This window comes from Emydura macquarii, unplaced genomic scaffold, assembly GCF_026122565.2.
Source record: "Emydura macquarii macquarii isolate MOO-44397 ecotype Brisbane River unplaced genomic scaffold, CSIRO-AGI_Emac_v2 contig_561, whole genome shotgun sequence".
NCBI lineage: Eukaryota > Metazoa > Chordata > Testudines > Chelidae > Emydura > Emydura macquarii.
In genome coordinates, this window is record NW_027130698.1 from 15,603,569 (window position 1) to 15,623,632 (window position 20,064).

The 20,064-nt window shown below is 46.6% G+C and overlaps 1 long non-coding RNA gene across 2 annotated transcripts in view; it reads right to left on the reverse strand.

Moving 5' to 3' along the window:
* Positions 1–3,615: 3,615 nt before the first annotated feature.
* Positions 3,616–20,064, reverse strand: part of LOC137147826 (uncharacterized) — a 43,900-nt gene continuing 27,451 nt past the window's right edge. Inside the window, exons 3-5 of one of the 2 annotated variants that reach the window (XR_010918363.1) lie at positions 18,105–18,257; positions 10,280–10,430; positions 3,616–3,779 (exon numbers count right to left, since the gene is read on the reverse strand). This is a non-coding gene — a long non-coding RNA (uncharacterized lncRNA). The remainder of the gene's footprint in view (positions 3,780–10,279; positions 10,431–18,104; positions 18,258–20,064) is intronic. The other variant, XR_010918364.1, reaches the window with a different exon arrangement.

Genomic DNA, 20,064 nt, shown 5'->3' on the forward strand with positions numbered 1-20,064 from the left:
GCAGCCCAATATGCCATTAGCCTTCTTGATAACCAGGGCACACTGCTGACTCATATCCAGCTTTTTATCCACCGTTACCCCCAGGTCCTTTTCTGCAGAGCTGCTGCCCAGCTCGTCGGTCCGCAGTCTACAGGGAAATGAGGTTGGTGGGCTCAGCCAAGTCCCAAGGGGAGACTGGTCAGCAACACAAAACCAGTCCATGCATTCTGGCACATTTCTGCATGGGTCGTCACTCTCTGCTGTGAGACTGGAATAGCAGGGGTAGCCACTGGCTAATCTTGACGTGTGTGTGTGGGGGGGAGGGGGGAAAGGGAGGATGGATGCTAATTAAGACGCCAAATGTGCGGGGAGCAGGGGAGGGGAAAGAGGCTGCCACACCAAATCTCTATCTCGCAGTGTTTGCTTTGGATCAATAGGTGCCTTTGGCATCGGGGAAGAGGCTAGAAATCTTGACACAGCTTGAAACTGAAACCCTCGCCTGAAAAGCAAAAGCCGAGCGAAAGCCACGCTAGGGACGGATGGGGGACAACAAAAGAAACTGCCAGTCGGTGGGAAGGGGCCGGAATCACGATGGTCATTAACACCGTTCAATATCAAAATCATGAAAGGGGGCCGAGGCTCAGAAGCCCAAGGGCACTGTGAGACCCAGGGTTGATTCTTCTCATGACTATTAAATATTTATATTGCAGCAGCACTCGTAGGCCACGCTGGGCCTCGTTGTGCGGGCGTTGTACAAACACCCGCTACCTGGCAATCCCTGCCCCAAAGAGCTTCCAGCCTAACGGACAAGCTGTAACAGGCGGGTGACACAAACAGGCAGGGGGGGGAGACTGAGGAGAGCTGTCGGGGACCAAGATGTGGGCACTCAGGCCTAGTAGTTGGAGCAGACGTTGGAAGCCAACAATAGGACCCAGTGTCCGAGGCCAGAGCCAAGGGTCAGAGCTGGAGTCAGAAGTCAGGAATCGGAGCGGAGGGTCAGAACCAGGTTACCGGGAGGTGGGGCAGGAGCAGGACTGGAACAAGGTGGGAGCAAGGCTGAGCACAAGCAGCGACTATGGCAAATGGTTTGAGCAGCCACCAAAGAGCTGCCGCTGGACTTAAGACCTGGTCTGCTGGTTCTTCCCACCACTCAGGCCGGGCAGGCTCCTTAGGTTGTCCCGTGGCTGGCTTTGCTGCAGGAGCAGGGGGAGACAGAGTGACAAAAGGAGCAGGGTGTGCTCAATTCTTAGTCAATTAGGCCGTAATCCCAACTCACCGCCTGCCAAGCTGTTAGCAGGTTGCAGTGTCCTGTTGTGATTCTTGGGCCTAAACACATACCCTGATTGTAAACTCAAATGTAAAAGGTATGTAAAAGTTCACAAGATGTCACACTAACCTACAGCCTCTTTTGCCTGCTTGGGAATTAACCATGGAAAATAGAGCACCTTGTTTTCAATAATGAATGTTATGAACCAATGCAAGACACCCTGAGAGACTAAACGAATCCAAACCAAAAAGAGGCCTCCTGATACGATTCAAAGACTGTGTTGAGCCTGGACTTAATAAAAAAGAAGACGAGGGTCTGTAAATGAATGGACCCAACTTGGTGTGGCAGACATTAAGCTTAACTGGTGGACAAAATAATACAGGTAGGAACTATGCCGCCCACATTTCCCCTTGCAGGAGGCTCTTAAAAAGAGACTTTGAAAAAAACCAATCTCATTTTCTCTGACCCGTCTCAGCTTGTTGAAGGAGAAAGGCCCCAACCAGATGATGTCCCTGACTAGAATGTGAACCAGAGTCCAAGCAACAGGCATCATCCATATGTTACTGATCGGCCCTACCGTCTTCCAAAAATCTCAGCAGAAGCCATATTTTCCCCACTTTTTCTATCTTGTCTGTCCTCCACTTTCTGTCTGTTTGTTAAAAATAGGAGAAGTGAATACCCTTCATGCCTCAGGACAGCCAGTAAAATTAACTCTTTCCTCTGATTCAAAGAAAGGTGGTTAATAAAAATGAGAGGGACTTTGACAGGCTTTAATTAAGTTTGTTTTGCACAATCACTCAATTTCAGTATAAATGCTTGTTTTAATGTTTTGTTCTTTCTTGTGTTTGATCAATTACCTTTCAACTTTCGAATGAGTGCTTTGGGGTGTTTGCCAAGAAACCAAGGAAACCAGGGCTTCTGTAGTAAAAAAAAAAAACAAAAAAAATCCAAACCTAAGTATCACTGTTTTAATGTTGGACAGTGAAAGTTTATAACCACCTTTAATACTTTTGTTCTTTGAGATCATTACACCTGTACTCTATGCATTATGGAAGAGGTGAATTCATGAAGGAGAATAAGGCTGAATTGCACTGAGAAAACTAGTGTGGGAAATATTTGCCTGCAAATACCTGGATTAAGTTGGTGTTATTAAACTCCCAGTTTCAATACATTTGCCAAATTAACTTATTTATTTATTATCAAGTCCATTTGTTGCAATTAAGACTGCAAACTCCTGGATATTGCGGCAAATCCGCAGGCACCTAGAACTGTGTGATTGTCATAATAATGCATTTGCAGCTCCTTGGAACGTCATAGTGGTTGAAAGGCTAGGACTCTGAACCTTCTCCACTAAAAGCACATATTTCTACCATCTGATCTGAAGGAGAATCTCCCTTTGTCATTGGCAATATAGAGCCTATGATACACACATTTGAAAGTTCTGTCCATCTGAGAAAACTAACCACACACACTAACCAGTTCATTACAATATGCCTTAGAGGACTCACTGAAATGCTTCAGTACCTTTTTATATTCCCCTGTACCAAACCAGAGTTACTCACAGCAAGATGTAATGGAGGAGAGCACCAAACTGATATCAAGTTCTAGGATAGGCCTAGTCATTCTCTGCTTTGACAGTGTTTTCTAGAATGCCAAGTGCTTATTGTGCTAGCTCTGGGTGTAGTGTGGCAGTGAAGAGCCTGTCTAATAGAATTTATTAGGTCATAATCACATGATTATTGGTCATCACATAATTATTGTATATGCCACCATCCAGGTTTGTCTGTATCTCTCTGAATGTCACGTACAATCCCTGGTAACAAATCTTAGCTACGTCTTGCAAAGAAACCAAAGGTCTCTGTGCAGAACTTCTTTGCTGATAGCATGTGTTTCCTATAAGCTCTGAGCTAAATCAGCTGTGCAAAGCATTGCATAATTAAACTGGCATCTCTTCTTAAAACAAACTTCAGTATCTGCAGAAACAAATCCCAAGACAGCAGAATCACAAGCGAAGGCTGAGCTTTTTAAAAATCGGAGACTACATTTGTGCTTCTAAATCAATATTTAGGCTCCTAAGAAAGTGACTTGTTTTTCAAAACTGATTTCATTAGCAGCTGCTTGGTATCCTGCACTTTTGAAAAACCAGCCTTCATTTTAAAAGAGCCTAAATATGAGCTTAGGAGCCAAACTTTCAGCTCCTATGTTTGAAATCATAAGTATAATGTTCGGGCCACTACTGTCGAATACTGTAGCATTCGTCTGTGCAAAGGGTAAGGAAAGAAAAGGGCTGCATTAAAGACAAATGTTACACAATTAGTCCCTTGAATGTGCATTTAATTCACGATTAAGACACACAAGGCAGAACGGATTTAGTTTCTTTTATTTACATAAATCAAGGCAGCAGTCTGTTTATGTGCTAACTTCCAGAGCTGAGCAAGCCAAGCCAGGCAACCTCCAATTCTCCAGTGAGGTCTTGACATTTATTCAGCACATTCTTTTCGGCGTGCATTGGCTCTGGGCATCTCTTGTCCGCCTGGAAGTTATTATCGTGATATTAGATTAAAAATAGAAATGCAGAAATGAACATTAAAGCAGTCCGTGAAGTGGGGGTTCAATGACTCTTCTTTTCCATTAGAGGGTGCGAGGAAACTTCCATTGCGGAGAAGCTGCTAGAGAGCTTAGAGTTCACGAGAGCTTTACGAAGGGCTTGTCTACACAGCAGGTTATGTTGTTATAACTTATGTCACTCGGCAGCGTGAATAAGCCACCCCCATGAGCGACGTAAGTTACACTGACCTAACGCTGGCGTGAAGCGTGCCTACGACTTCTCACAGAGGAGGTTTCATTATGCCGACAAGAGACGGCTTAAAGTGACTAAACCAGACACACTCCTGCAGCACAGCTGTACTGCTGTTGCGCTTCTAGTATAGACTGGCCCCGGTTTTTCATCAGGTGCACTGCAGGGCAATTTCACGTACCTGCCCACCACATGCCCAGCTTGCTGCTAAGTACAACTCCATTGCCAGTATTTCTTTTCACCTTTTGGTCTTAGCCTATAAGACCAAAGAGCATGGACTGTACCGTGCCTAGTGGAACGGGTCCCTCATCCTGACTGGGTCCCTGGACACCGTTTTAACATAAATCTGAAATAATAATAATAATAAACAACAGTAAATAATGGGCTAGAGACTACTGCATGCAATGCATCCTGGGAATTGTAGTTCACAAGGTAACTACTTCTGTGAGAGTTTGGTTTAGGGAGATGAGGGCAGAGGGTGTGAAATCAGGACTCCTGTGTTCTGTCCATGGCTCTGCCAATGACTTGCTGTGTGATCTTGGGGAAATCATTTACCCCCAGTATACCTTAGAGCACACCTTGTGCAAAATGGGTCTAATAATGCTACTCATCCATCCCAATGCAGAAAGCAGTAACATGAGCATCAAGAGTTCATGGATCATGACTCAGCATCCAGCTTCTCTGAACATCTGCTCCCCAACTTTCTACCTCTGCCTCATTTCTTTCATCGCCCAGAGCCCTCCTTGCTCCCTGTGCATCAAGTTCCCCAACCCTAGTTTTTCCCAGCCGCCTCTGTGCATCACAGTGGCTGGCTCCAGAGACTCCCCACCCCACCCCACCGTCTGGCAGACGCATGGCTTGCAGTTCCATTAACTCCCCCTCCCTGCATTGTGACGGAGGGAAGAAGCTGCTGGGGCCAAATTTGTTTCGGGTGGCCCCCCTGTTCTGCACCCGCTCTGAAATGCTGCCCTGCTCAGGTGCATAGGGGGTACTCCCCATAGCGTAGCTTGTTGCTACTGCTCGGGACTCCTCGCGGATGAAATGGGGAACTGCAGCTGCCTCCGGCAAAACACCTGAGCTGCTGGTGGCTGTTCAAGAGAAAGTCCTCAAATCCCACTGGAATCACATTATCATCGGGGACGGTAGCAACACAGAGAGTGTGTAACAACTATGTGTGCAGCACACTTCCATTTATTGACACTAGGCTAGACTGAGCCTCGAGGCTCAGCCCTGTGTAAGGGGCAGCACGGAGACCACTGCCCCAGCAGGAGACGCAGCAAGAAATTGCATCGCTCTGTAATTACGCCCTTGCTCCCGTCTCACTCCCAGGTGGGAGTATTTTGCTGCAGCCTTTTCCAGGGTTTAGCACACTCTCTAATCCAGTGCTTCTCAAACTCTTTAAATGGAGTTCCCCCGTGGGCTGTTGTCTAACAACGTTCCCGCGCTGTAGGCCCTAACAATTGCGGTCTGATCCTTCCCCCGAACTCCCCCTTTTCAGAAAAAAAGCAGGGCCTACAGCATGGGAAATGGGGAGCGCGGCAGCAGGGAGCGTACCTGGCAGCAGCAGGAGGCTGCTGCTGCTGCAGGAGGTGGGCAGCGGCAGCTGTTTCCATCTCTGGGGAGCGTAGAGCTGGACTGGCTCTGTCCCCTGCTCCACACCCCCCATGATCCACCTCGTGCCCCCCCCCGAGGTGGTCCAGGCCCCCCACTTTGAGAATCACTGCTCTAATCTACCGTATGAGCAGCCAAAGTTCCTACCACGGCCCCCAGTGGAGAGAAGGGTGTGTGTCAAGAGCTGATGTAAAGAGCTGCAGAGAGGAAGCCATTTGCAGTACACAAGTAGTTTTCCTGGTCCTACACAACCTAGGAACTCTGCTGTGTATTCCTGAGCACCAACCACTGGCACCTTCATCTATGCAGCTATTTATAGGGTAGATAGACAGACAGACAGACAGACCCATCTCGTCACAGTGCACACAACCTGCTCTTCCCACGGCTCCCAGAGCCGCAATCAGCGGAGGACTGAAGTGGCCAGGCAGAGGGAACTCGCTCTCACTTTTCTCCTTGTACAGTCGCATCAGACCTGGCCATTGTTATCATGAGTTGATGGACCCACAAGGCAGGAAGAAGCTTTGAACTGGGAAGCAAGACTCTTGGCTTCTTCCTGGCTCTGCTTCTGCCTTCTCTGCTACATGAAGGTCTCGTGAGAGCAAGCGAATTAATGTTCATAAAGCCCTTTCAGATCCTCAGGTGGAAGTAATCTGCAACAGCACATTGTTCACATGAGCTGACTAGGGCATTTTAGGTACCAGTGCCCTCTACTGGACAGAATCAGAACTACTCAGCTCCAGGTCATAGACCCAGTAAGGCTAATGATTGGTGAAGATTCTCCTTTAGCTGGAGAGGGACGAGCTGCCTGGAGTTCCGGAGCTATGTGAATGCTCTTCCAGTCATAACAGGCGGGAGGTCCTGCGTGGCCATGGCGAGCAGTACGGCAGCAAGCATAAAGCCTTCGGTGACCATGGATTTGTTGCGTCATTATTAAGGCTGATTATTTGGTTCAAAAGTTGTGGCCACAGTTGGTTAAAGTTGCGGTTCAAGGCATGCAATCTCCCTTCCAAAGCAGGGCAGCAGCACAGAAGGCACACCGTGTGCCCTACCTGGCTGTCAAGGGGAACATGACAGAGGGGCAGCCAGGCCAGATTTGAGTGGCGTTGCTACCTGGGGGGCCAGGTCGCAACAGCATTCATTCAAATTTGGCCCAGCAGCCACCTCTCCACTATGATAGAGTAGCAACAGGCCTAAGCGGAGAGAGGGGTGTCACAACCTACCGCATGGGATCTCAATGCCACTCAAATCTGCAGCACAATAAGAAGTTGCGGTGTGTGTTCACAGCTGCGGTTCTGTCCAGCCTTAATCGTTATTCATCGTTGCTACCGTGGAGTCAGGCAGGAAACAGCCTTAGCCCAAAGCAGAAATAACAGGACGCTCTGTGCCAAAAGCGAGTGCGCGGGATCAGCCGTGCAAGAGGCAGGCAAGCTAAAAGCCAGCTGTCCACAACGTGTTGGTGAGAAGGAGCAGCAGCAGCCCAGAGTCTCAGATTGTTAAGATTGGAAAGTCTAAAAGCCTAAAGTGTTCCCCGCCCCATCAGTGTCTGGGGAGACTGTTTTTTATTGACACTAAGGATTAGATTCTGGGTGGCGAGAATGATCCCTATTTTGCAGCGAGGAAACCGAGGCACAGAGGAGCAAATGAGTCGCCCCCAGGTTAACCAACAATTCTGCAACCGAGCCAGCAAAAAAACTCAACTCCCCTGGCTCCTTGGGCTGTACGTTAAGCACAACACCATCCCTCCTCTCGCTGGCACTTTCACCGGGAGTTAACTGCTCCAGACCTTCTGCTGTGCTTTTTGCATAGTGAGAACACGCTGTATTGATGAAACATTACTTCTGTTCGGTTTGCATCTGATCCAGATGGAGCAGTTACAATCCTTCCATTGACACCATAGCGTCTCTGGGCGTTGTCCTATTTTGGGCACAAGGCGAAGCCATGCTCTAATGTGAGTCTCCAGTGCACATCATATCTTTGGAGCCCTCTGATTTCACATGGCAGAAATAGAAAATTGCCAGGTTGTATTCCTCGCCTTCTGCAAACTGCTGCTGACACGCCTGATGGAGTCGACTTACAATTCTGACTTGCCCTTCCATCCCAAAGGATCCCAAAGTGTGTTCTGAACTATATATAAACTGGGGTCATTTAGCCCACACAGGGCGGAATGCCATAGCTGGTCGCTGGTACACAACAGCGCAGCACCACCGTTTAGGACAGGAAGTGAAAACGAATATTGCAATTTGTCCAATTGCTGGGGGAATTTAGGTACATTGAACAATACTTAACAAATATGGGACTTTTCCAGGAAAATAAACACTCAAGAATGATGAAAGCTACAGACAATATGCAACAGCCTCTTCTGCTTGGAACAATGGAACAAGACATCTTGTCACTGACAGAGTCTAGGGTTAACCTCCTAACCCCAATGAAATCAATCACTGACTTCAATGAGACCAGGATTTCAACCCACCCGTTTTGTTTTAACACCGTGCTAGGTTAACGAAGGACAGACTATTGCAGCTGTGCTTTGGAGCTTGAGTTATAGACTTCGGGTCGGATCCTGTGAGGTGCTGAGCGCCCCCAGCGGGTGTTAAGGATGCTCCGCACGTTGGAGGAGGCGCGCAGAAATAAGGACAATTACTGGGCTCAGAACTATGGGGCTCCATGGGAGCTTCTGGGTGCTCAGCAATTTTGAAAATTAGGCAGGGACTAACCTTAGGCTCCTGTATTTAGGTACCCCAAATTAGCATGCACTTTACAGTTTTGTTGGCCTTAGTCACTGCACTTAGTAGCTATGATACGTGGGTTGTTGTTACAGAGTAGAAACTATGTTAATTACAGTACAAATAACAGCCTGTAAAGAACATGTTGTCTGCAGGGGTCAAGGGTAGTGAGAGAAGTGTGCTGATCAGGAGATATTTGCAGAGGCATGGGAGACAAATGAGAATCTAGCTGCTGTACACCAGGCTGGAAATGAAGGAGGGACAAGAAAAGAACTGGGAGGAGGAAGAGACAGGGAACAGAGAAGGGAGAAATGATTTCCAGTATATGAAGGGTCAATGTCCATCATGTCAAGAGACAGGCCCAAGTAGCAAAGTTTGGATCCAGATCCAAATTTCCCCAAAGTTCAGGGGTGATCAGTGTTTTAGTTTTGGGTCCAGCTCTAATAATATCCAACATTTCTGGCATCAGTGTCCCATGGCAGCATTGGGAGACAAAGAGGTATGGGTGTAGGCCCAAATAAATACCCCCAGATTTAATCCTCTCCAAACAACTACTGTTCCTCATCCCCAACATCTAATATGCCTCATACACCTGCTGTCAGTTGACTGTAGGAGCTAATATAAGCTGGTGATTTAGAATTCCCATATTTTGATTTCTAGGTAGTACGCTGTTCTGAGATTGGGCCCTCTGACCTCCACAGGTAAGCAAAACATGGGATTGTACTGGCACTTTTACAAGGCTAATACTGCCACTTCTGTATTAGCCTTGTATAAGTGCCAGCACAATCCCATGTTTTGCGAGCTTCTTCTGAATCTTGCTTGCTGATTCTGAAACCGTTTTGAGGACAAACTCTAGAACGTGCGGTACAGCTCTTCCACTAAAACTTTTTGGAAGCAAAGGGTTTTAATGTGTCCATACAGTCTAGACACATAACTCCTGTGTTACGACTGTACTGAGTATTGATACTGCTTCTGTAGACCGCTGAAGAATGCCTTCCACTGGTCCAAAGACTTACAACCACTCTTGGAAACACAGACACATACCTGACCCAGAGTAGGACTGGGAGAAAGAAGCAGAGGGGTGGCCGTTCTCCCCCACCCACACATGAGTAGGGCCAGCATTAGCTGTAGTGTCCAAAGATAACGGAGATGGGAGAAGGGAAAATAGGAGTTCTATTGACCCCTGATTATCCATGTTTCTGATTTTCTGAACACATAGAGTGTTGCCTGTCTGTGGTATTGGGAACTGGACATTTAAGAGATTTAGCATCAGCGATGGGAAGTCACAGGAAAAGGTGCTTCAGTAGCTCCTTTTTCCTTTCACAGAGGCAGTTGGAACTGCTCATTGACTAAAGAAAATCTCTTGCAAGTACCTACGTCAGGGTGGTTCGCAAACACCACACACTTTGCAAGAAAGCAAGAGACAGCCCTGCAATCTAGGAGATTGCAGTCTTGCTCAGAACCCTTATTAAAAATATTACACTATGCTACTGTACAAAAAGTAGTTACTCTAGTAGAAGCTATAGCTATTCCTGTAGGATACTGCAGGGAGCACATTTCCTCAGCCTCTTATTAAGAGAACTAAATAAAACATTAAAAACAGTGAGAACTGAATGAGGGGCGTGGTCTACCAGTCTGAACATGGGACCGGGAATCAGCAATGCTGGATTTCTGATCCTAGCTCTGAGAAGCCCCCTCCACACATACATCTCCATGGGCCTGGGTACGCTATAGATGGGGACACTGAAGTAGAGAGGTTAATACCTACATTGCGGTGCTGTTCTGAGGCTTAATTAGATAGTGTCTGTATAGCATCTTGAACATGAAAAGCGCCCTATAATTAGCAGGCATCATGAAAGTGAATAGCAAAATTGATTTAAAACCCTATGAACAGATACTCACAGTGCGTCGGTAAATATGCAGATTTTAATTCCTGCGGAGACCTAATATGCTGCTACATCCACCAGTCTGTTCATCAAAAAATTATCTTCCTAGCCAGCCTGGACGTGCCGTGCCCCAATCAAAGTCATAAGCACCAGTTTCCTTCGCAAAGCTGTACATGGAGACAAAAGGTTTTTAGCAAATGGAGTTTTCAGTCAATTCTCTTGTTCTATTTACTTCACTTAGTGGAAACAGATAAACTTTGATTTTCACATAATTATGTGCTGAGAATAAGAGCCCTTAAATCATTTCCAAGGAGGTGGAAAGGTGCAACAAGCAAAACACACAAAGGCGCTGTAACAGTCTGGAACTGTAATATAGAACTACAACTTGATAGGCAGAATAACCACAAATAGCAGTACATAATATATCGATGCACTCCAATACGTAACACGCCTTTTGGACGTTCATCTAGAAGAAGGATGGCCTGGGGATTAAGGCACAGCACTGGGAAACAGATGTGGCTTCTTTTCCTAGTTCTGCCTTTGACTTTATGGGTGACCTTGAACAAGTTGCTCCAGTTCTCAATGCCTCAGTTTCCCCATCTGTAAAGTGGGGATAATAACAGTGCTCCACCTCGTAGTTAGTTAATGATTGTAAAGAACGTTGAGATCCTCCTATGGCAGACACCAGAGGGAGTGCAAGTCTTATACTACAGACTTGTAATAATGTCACAATGCTGGGTATGCAATCTGCTGGAAGATTTCACTGCCGCACATCCTGTGGCAGTGGAACGCCATAGACTTGACTACATTTTACAGCTGCTTAGCAATCTTTGAGGTGGCTGATGGGTCAGTGGATCATTAAAACTACAGTTTCAGGCCTGCTCCTCCCACAGGTCACAGTTCAAATCCTTCTGCTGCTAATTGGTCCTGGTGTCAGCTCCCGTCAGCTTTCTAGGCCTGAGATTGTGCTAAGGTTCTTTCCTAGTCTGAAAAGGTCTATTCCCCTTCCTCCAAGAGAGATTATGTGAATCGTTATAAAGCAGCAGTTCCCAAATTTTTTACTAAGGCGACCCACCAATTGCATTTTGATTTTTTTTTTTTTGTGACCCACCAATACATCTATGCACCCTTTACCCTCACCCCATGACCATAATCCTAGCCTGATACAGTGAGAAGGCTCCAGGATGGGAGGGAGGGGCGTTGGAGAGTGAGCCCACCCTACACTCTTTCCCACAGTGGCAGCTTCTGTCCTGTGGGGCTGGCCCTGGATGTGGCGACCCATCTAAACCCTTCCCATATTCCCCGGTGGGTCAGGACCCACCATTTCAGAAAACACTGCTATAAAGGATGCCATAGGGGGAGGCATAATCATAAATGCCTCCCTTTTTTATTTGTAACTATGACATTAGTTGGAGGGCAATGTGAGAAGGTAGTGTGGTCAAAATCCATCATCTGGAACAAACAGACGATATAGATGGCTAAAATCACCAGGTCCTGCGTGGCACGGCATTTTGTTCTTTGTACTAAATCTTGGAATACTGGGGAAATTCCAGAAGACTGAAAGAGTGCTAATATTGTGCCAATCTTCACCATGGACAAGTGGGACAATCCAGGTCATTACAGGCTGATTAGCCTGACATCAATCCCAGGCAAAATAATGGAAAAACTGACGTGGGATTCAACCAATGCAGAATTAAAGGGTGGGAATATAATTAATGCCAGTCAGCATGGTTTGATGGGAAAAAGGTCTTGTCAAACAAACCTGAGTTCATTCTTTGAGGAAATGACAAGTTTGGGTGATAAAGGTAACTGCAGAGAGGTTATATAGACTTGTACAAGGTGTTTGGCTTATAACATGCTGATTAAAAAACTAGCACCATGCAATGCCAAGCGAGCACATGTTAAATGGCTTTAAGTGTGTTATTTTTTCAAAGCTTTCTACCTTGCTGTCTCTCACACTTCAGCAGAGCTCCCTGCAAACATCTGTGAAGCTACCTCTTTATCCACCTTCAGATCCCTCCTTCAGACTGTTCTTTGCCATGATGGCTACAAAAAGCTTGACAACGGTTAGGTCGCTGGCTTGCCAACACCACTGCCTGTCATGCTGACTGGTACTGTCCTGCTGTTTTCTCCTACTCCTCTGTTGGTCTGTCTGTATCCATCTGTGGTCTGTTGTTTTATGCTTAGATTGTGTGCCCCCTAGAGGCAGGCATCACCTTTTTGTTCTGTGTTTGTACAGCGCCTAGCACAATGGGGCTCAGGATCTCCGTTAATATGAACTATCATAATACAGTTAAGAACAGACTGACTGGTCTCAAAAAGCAGGGGACTCATCACTGAGCCGGGTGTTTCTAGTGGGATCACACAGGGATCTGTATTAGCATGTCACTATTCAACATTTTTCTCAATGATCTGGATGTAAATGTACCATCACTGCCGATAAAATTTGCAGATGACCCAGAGATGGGCGGAGTGGTAAATAATGCAGACAGGACAGGGCAGTTATACAGAGTGACCTGGTTCAGTTGGTAAGATGGGTCCATTCAAACAAAATGTATTTTACTATAATGTAAAATGGAAGACTCATACTTGCCCACCTGGGATTTTCAGGGGAATGATACTAAAAAAGCAGCATCGCCAACTCTCACCATTTTATTGAGTCTTGCGATTTCTGCTGTTTTTCTTAAAGCCTCAACTCTGGGATTCATGGGGGTTATGAGAGAATCTCAGCTTTCAGTATATTAAAAAAGTAAGTTTCTAGCCCTCATGATTATAGAGAAAAGCTTGAAAACTTGACCACTAAAAGCCAAAACACCCCCTCAAAGGTAAAGAAAGAGAACCCAAAATGTATTCATTTATAAAAAAAAAAATCTCATGATTTTAAGGGCCTGACTCCTCATTTTTGATCACGTAGGATTGTCAGAACTGTAAAATGCTAAATATTATAATACAATAAAATTGCATATGTTGGGTTTATCATTTGGTGGTACTTTCTACCATCTTTCAGGTTTTGCACATTTAAGCGATGAAGTCCCAAGTACATTTTCCAGAGAAGGATTCTTCTTTTTACACTATGTCAGGCACATAGCCTCACATACAAGTGACAGATGCCCCTTAATTATCCCAGCATTCCTTCTCCTGGGTCTCAGAGATAAAACACAAAGGAGAACATTAAGGCTTGACATGAGACCGTGTTTCATTTGGCTAAGACTGGATACCCAGGTATTATTTCCTGGAATCTCTCATCTATGGAGAAATATTACTCTTGCTTTTTGTAGCATCAGACTAGATGTGAAATCTTCACAAGCTGAGAACAGGAAAGAGAAGCAGGGAGTGTGTCTCAGGGGAAAATGGTAGTACTTGCCAAATATACTTTTTTTCCCTGCCTTTATTTGTGGGGCTTAGAGGATCAGAGGTCTGAGAGCAGTGGGAGCAGGGGCTGCCCTCTCTCTTCAGCAACTGGGCTTTGCATGGGGAAGGCTGGAGTGGGCATCACTAGTTGCTTGTGAGAGAGGTGTGAACTGCCCCCATTGCTCTCCATTGGACATTAACTCTGAAGCCTAATGATGAGGCAACTGGCAACATTGTTTAACCCCTGATCATTTTAGCAGAAACGACCAGCTACTCTGAGACTGTGGGGATAATGATGCTCATTTTACCAAACTTCAGTAAAGGAACACCTACAATCTGACACCTAATTCTTTCACCCTTATAGGACATAGCTTTAGGAAGGGTTGAGGACCACTCATGGAACACCTCGATGGTGTGGGCATGGGGAATTTGCACTTCCAATACTCATTTTGGACCTGTTGCAGTTTCCAGGGCTCTTCATCTGGCACCTTTCACCAGTATGGAATTCAGTCACTCTTATTTTTTAAATGTGTATTTGCTACGTTCAGCAGCATGGCAGGTGCATCCTACCTCGGTGTACTTTGCCAGGTACATTCAGCAGCAAAGGCACTCAGATACTGTAGTGATGTGGGTGGGTGGACGGATAGACAGATATAGATAGGAGTCTACAGTAGTGTTTTCTCCCCACAACTTATTAAGGTGGAGGAAGAGAACAATGGCATAAGGAGAATTGCAGAAAGCTTCACCAGCTGCAAAAAACCCTCTTATCTGTGCAAACATATTTTCCTTTGGCATTACAATCACTGCAGATAATACGGTGAAGGATTTTGCAGATCCCAGGCTTTCCCTCTCACACACCTTTCAACTGCCCTAAATAATACAATGATCTTTGCCACTTGAAGGGGCTGTGATATTCGGCCTGGGGTAAGATTTTCAGCTGTTCCCCTTTTTCCTGTTGACTTGGTGGCCTGCCGAAAACATGGGATGACTCATTAAATGCTAAGTGATTTTTTAAACACTTCTATTTTAGACATCGGTCTCAAAGCCCACAATCAGGGGGAAGCCTCGGAGCAGAGAGAAAAACATTTCAGGCCATAAGATTTCAGGAGGTTGATGTATGGAGTCAGGTAAAACAGATAGATACTGCTCATTTGCTTTCTGGCCTCGTGGGCCAGGGAAAGTGTTTGGAGGATAAAGTTGTGACACAGAGGCCCACTGATGGCTCACTGCCCCGTGTCAGCCACTCTTGTCAGGCCTGACAAACTCACTACACCTAAACACTACGCCAGCAATGTGTTATTTGTAAAGAATGTCGTGCGAGATATCAAAGGAAAGCTGCTAACACGCTGGTTGTTAATATTGCTGTGAAATGGGTGTATTAATACTATTTGAGGCATTATGGATACTCACTAATATTATGCTTTAAAGACTGACCAAACAAAGGGAGAAGCTGGCTTCTCTCGCTGCAGGAACTGCAGACTTCTTTGTGGCTCAGCCCTGCAGCCAGGTCACTACATGGTTCTCCCCTCCAGGGGAAAACAAAGTCTTTCTGGAACAAATTGTCCCAGGCAGTCCTCCGGCCTTTGCCCGGTCTGTACCACATCCCTAGTCGCTGGCAGGGGAACCCAAGCCTATCCTCTACTCCAGGTTCCAGCTCACAGGCTTCCTCATCAGCAGCCAAGGCCTGCACTGTCCTACCTTGCTGCTTTCCCCCTGAACCTTCTCCTACCTTTCTGGTTCTCCCTGCTTCGCTGGGTTCACCAGCCAAACTCCCTCCTCCCAGGCAGTAACCATGGACTACTTCTCTGCAGCCCCTTTCTGCTGCCAGCTCCTTGGCTTTAGAGAAGCCCCGCCTGTTCCCACACAAGTGAACTTCCCCTGATTAGGGCTTTCCTCTCAGCCTCAGCTTAATAGGTTAATTGGCCCATCTGGCCTCCATTAACCTCATCAGGATGAGTGTGGGGAGGACAGCCCATCATGTACGCCAAGAGTTAACCCGCAAGGCCAAGTCAGGCCTGGCAGAGTCCTAAGGGCTTTGTTTGGCTGGCTAACTGACTGGGGCAGCAGGGAGCTGTCACACAGCATAACACAAACCCACCCCTCTTATGCTAAGCCAGAGGAGTAGCAGGGTGACTTACAGTTCCGGATGCCTCCAAGAAAATGTCATAAAAGTGGGAAGCAGGGGATATAAAGTGAGGACAGCTCCTAGCTGCAGGATTCACGGCCTGCCCCTGCAGCCCATGCACACACACTGGACTGGACAATCTGGGCCCTACCTCTGTCCAGAAGGGACAATTCCTAGCAAAGGTCATAAGGGTTGGAAGAAAGACAGGAACTGTAATAGATCTCCCGCTGACCAGCCATAGCCACAACTTCCAAGACATTTGACCTTGGAGCTACTTCCCAGGTCATGTCCCACTGTACTGCCCTGAATCACACCATGAGCTCCTGTTCTGCCCATGTGTTCAGGCTGGGCAGGGGACGATCGTCTGGACTGGGAAAGAAATAGAACCAGCATTGTAGGATAAGCAGGAGTAACACTTCCCCACCACAGACAGGAGAGGGGAAGTGAAAGGGAGAGAAATGATGCTCCATATCTCAAGGGGTGGTGATGCCTGGCTTGGGGGAAAGGGAGAGGTCTGTGTTCTATGTTTTAGTGCTGGGAGCCTGATATGCACATAAACTAAACCAGTCCAAGGGCATTGGAGAAAGAGACTGGCTGAAGTAGGGTGGCTTGAATGTAACCAACCCCATACTCTGGTTAATTTTCCCTCTCCAAGATGCAAAGCAGTTCAGTAATACCCAGATCATGGAGGCATGACACCCATGTCCAGGGAGGAGGCCGCAGGGGACACGTTGCGAGCCAGTCCTAAACGCATGTCTCCATCCTGCATTCAATGAAAATATTTCCAATGTGAAGACTGCAGAACCATTCCCTTAACAGGGGAGCACAGGTCAGTGCTTTGACCAGGGAGAGTGAGAAAGGAGTGTTTGAGGGGGTGCCTAAATTAACTCATCTGGGACCTGCAAAAAGTCCTAGGTCTGGCTCACATGATCAGGCACTAAAGCTCATGCCATGTTGCTTTCCTCCAGTTCTCTCCTGATCATGCAATTCTTGTGTTCTATCCCCTCCCCTACTAGATGCTGTGGGTATCTGACACTTTACTCCCGAATGGTGGAAAGGCGTCTCCCTCTGGGGTCGATGCGCTGAGCAGCAACTGCTGTAAGAGCGATGCAGCTCTCCCTCCACAGACAGAGCACAGGCACCTCAGCCCGCAATATTGCCAGCCTGACTGCTGGCCCGCGAGGGCCCTGCTATGAGAGTGAAGTGGTGTGGTCTAAGGGTTAGAGCAGGAGAACATGAGCCAGGACAGCCAGGCACTTGGTCTCTTGCACTAGCACAGCACTGATGGGTTGAAAATCAACGCTGCAAGAGAGCATTTAAATAAACATGAAAAACACTGGGCGTAATTGGGGGGGAGGAGAGCATTCCCCCCCAATGGCAAGCCTTAGGCAGGCCTGGAATTTGCACCCCCATGCATAGCCCCCTGGGCCTGACTGGAGCTGCCCCTCCAAAACACAGAAGTCAAAATACGCCTGTGAAAAAACTGTCCTTTAAAACCTGTCTTTAAATCTTTAAAATCATTCCAATGTCTCTCTTTAGACTTGAGTGTTGTAAAAGAAAACCTGAATTTTTGCCATAAACTACTTGACTATGGTCCTGCCAGTCTCTCTCCAGGGATGGTGGCAGACAGTCAGTATTAAGCACTCCATGTTCAGGAGCTGCGTGGTACATTGTCGGCAGCACAAACTGAAGAGCCGTTGCATGCGCACTCAAACCTTTTGGTCGGTTCATCCAGTTCAATGCAATAGCTAGGAGCTGAAAGGCATTCTGGGTATAGCTATGCAAATACACCCCCCAGGCCTCCTGCTTTCTTTGCAATACCCCACTGTCCATCTTAGTATTTACATAGCATCTGTCAACAGAGTATATGAGCACCTCCTAGTCGACAGTGAATTTATCCTTACTCCCTCCCAGGGCCGTGCATAGGGAGGGGGGGGCAAGCAGGAGTACAGCCCCTCCCCCCCAGTAATCATCAGAGGCACAGAACTCCTCTAGTCCTGGAGGTGGGGGGCAGGGGAAGAGGACGGTGAACTCCTGCCAGGGCCGGGGAGGGGAGGGGAGGAGAGAGCTCCTCCTGGGGATGAGGGGGCACAGAACGTGCGCCTCCAAAAGGCGTCAAATTTAAATGTCTGTGCATGTCCTTGCCCCCTCCCTATGAGGTAGGAAATGGCCATTATTCCCAGTCTACAGAGCAAGGAACAGCGGGATTAAGCAATTTGCCCAAGGTGACAGCGAGTGTGTGGAAGAGCCAGGAATTTAATACAGCTCTCTCAAGTTCCAGCTTAGTGCCTTAATCTCAAGGCCATACTTCCTCCTACATCCAGCCAATACAGCCACTAGCTTTTTATACTGGCCTGGCACTCACCCAGGGCAGGTGCCTGCAATGAAAGGAGGCACTTCTGAAAGTGCATGAAACTTCAGTGCCCAGATGAGGTCTCTGCCGCTCTGCATTCCATTCCCGGACTCTCCTGCTCGACTTATCAAAGTGTGCCTGATGTGTACTGAGTTAAGCACAGACCTAAAGAAAAAAATAATTCTGTCACATGTAAAAAAACCACCCCAGTATAAAATACTTCCAATTGCCAGCAGAAAGCTTCCTGCCCCCCTCTGCGCTCAGCTGATCAGGATCAGCTTCTTTGCTGCTGTTTTTGTGCCTCTTGATTTCTATGCGGAAACTGGCTCTATTTTTACCCGGATAAAGCAGATCAGATTTGCAGTAATTGGCTGGATAAACAGACACATACTGCACATAGCAAGTTAATGGGATACATTCAGTGACCAGCAAATGCACTTAGCCCAGGCCCAGCACAAAGAAAACAATTAAGCGACTTTGTACACATGTAGCACGGCCATTAACCCTCTCTTCCCAAACGTATTTCTTTGGAGAGACGACGTGTGATTGTGGAGTAAAACATTTTGTGATGTGTGACGAGTGTGATTGTGGAGTAAAACATTTCCTCATTTTCTGTAAAGCTCAGAGCAAACCAGTATTAAACCGGAATACATGCAAGAGTTTCTCTTGTTAACCCAGATCTTGACTTTTATTGACCTGTGAGAGATTATTAGCACTGAAGTGGTTACACACTAAAACAGAAAAATGCTACTTGTGACTCACAAGTGGACCTCCTTCAAGGAATAAAATTTCCAATCATCTTAATCGCTTTCATAACCTATAATCTACTGGAAGATTAGCAACAGTCCTGCTTGTTACAATACCATTCTATTGTCTTTTGAGGTAGATTAGTTAGAGACCAAACAGATAAAAGAACGCTGGGGGCACGTCCAGATGATTTTATTCTAATGAAACATGATTAACTGGGGACAGGAAAAGAGGGAAGAAAGTTAAAATGAAAAGCAATCAAGTCTCCAGAGAGTATTTTTCATTTTCACGTCATTAGAACCAGTAAAACATAGGCAATTCAGATTGATCTATGTAAGGCAATTACTATGAGACACACTCTAGCCAGGATGGGATATGTAACATAAGCAGTCATCAAAAGGAGGCACACAGAAGCCCCTCTGACAGCGGTGTGGCTTCACTGGTGTTACTCCTGATTGTGGTGTGAATGAAAGGAGTCAGGCCTGTACACTGATGAAGTAACTTTACTATGCACCTATCTCGTGAGCAGCAGCATCCCACACGCGGACCTCCATGCTGATAGGGTCTGGACAATCTGTCAGTGATTGTGCGCATAGCTGTCCCTGCCAGCTCAGGAATGCAAGCGCATAAACATGCGTGCCATGCCCGATCCCATTGCAGAATACTTCCCCGGAGCTCCGAAGCCCAACAGGACAACCTCCCTGAAGACTTGGGGTGAGCAGAAGAGGGGCAACTAACTTTTACTCTGTGCCCTCGCTGCTGGGGAAGGTTGGGTTTTTTGTTTTGTTTTGTTTTGTTTTGAAATGGAGAGTGCCTATGGACAGAGCCTTGCCCTGAATATAAAAAGCAAAATTCTCTGCCCCTTCCCCCCACCCCAGATAGCTCTAATCCACACTATGTATCTCTAGTGCCCATTCCATGCACTTCTGTCATAGGTATTCGTGGGAACCTCACATGCAGAACAAGGGCCCAGTATATACTACAGAGATCTGCATGTTATGGATCAAAAAGCAGAATTTTGCCCAAGGAGTCCAAGAGCAACAAAAGGCTGATGCGATATATTGGTCTCTCTGCCCCTGGAAATGCCACATGCAAATATTGTTATTGGTCTGGTTTTATTTCATGATTATTATTGAGCAAAAAATTACTGAGCACAAAAAATTAAGCCCTTTGTTACCAGAAGAGTCCATGAGCTCTAGTTGCTTATTCTCTGCCCTGTTAACCA